We start from the raw sequence: 594 nt of genomic DNA on the forward strand, positions 1-594 counted from the left end.
ATGCATCAGATTCTGTATGCGAAGAAGATTCTCAAGAGATTCGGGATGTCCGAGGCAAAGTCGGTGAGCGTGCCGAGCGATCCGAGTACAACGTTGCTGCCGGTGTCGGAGAACGACGAGGGAATCGAGAAGGTTCCATACCGAGAAGCTGTTGGATCGCTAATGTTCTTGTCGATTGTGTCGAGGCCGGATCTGGCGTTTGCTGTAAATTCGGTGAACAAATTCCTCAATGAACACAATCGAGAACATTGGCAAGCTGTAAAACGCATTCTATCGTACGTCGCAGAGACGATGGACTACGGAATCGAGTACCGAGGAAGCGAAAACGACGAGATAACTCTGGAGGGTTATTCGGATTCCGACTACGCAAGCGACGTAAAAACCAGGAGGTCAACGACCGGCTATGTGTTCCAAGTGGTAGGTGAGCCTGTTACATGGGCGAATCAACGTCAAAAGCTCGTGACGTTGAGTACCACGGAGGCAGAGTACGTGGCGGCGTCAATCACCGCACGTAAAGCTGTGTGGCTGAGAAAGCTACTCGAAGAAGTCAACTGTCTCAGCGAGCGGGCAACGACAGTCTACGTGGACAATTAA

General features: G+C 51.0%; 1 pseudogene; it reads left to right on the top strand.

The window, feature by feature from the left end:
• On the top strand, positions 1–594 carry LOC146722759 (uncharacterized; annotated as a pseudogene).

The sequence above is a fragment of the Nylanderia fulva genome, unplaced genomic scaffold, assembly GCF_048542155.1.
Source record: "Nylanderia fulva isolate GAGA-0341 unplaced genomic scaffold, ASM4854215v1 Scaffold277, whole genome shotgun sequence".
Classification (NCBI taxonomy): domain Eukaryota; kingdom Metazoa; phylum Arthropoda; class Insecta; order Hymenoptera; family Formicidae; genus Nylanderia; species Nylanderia fulva.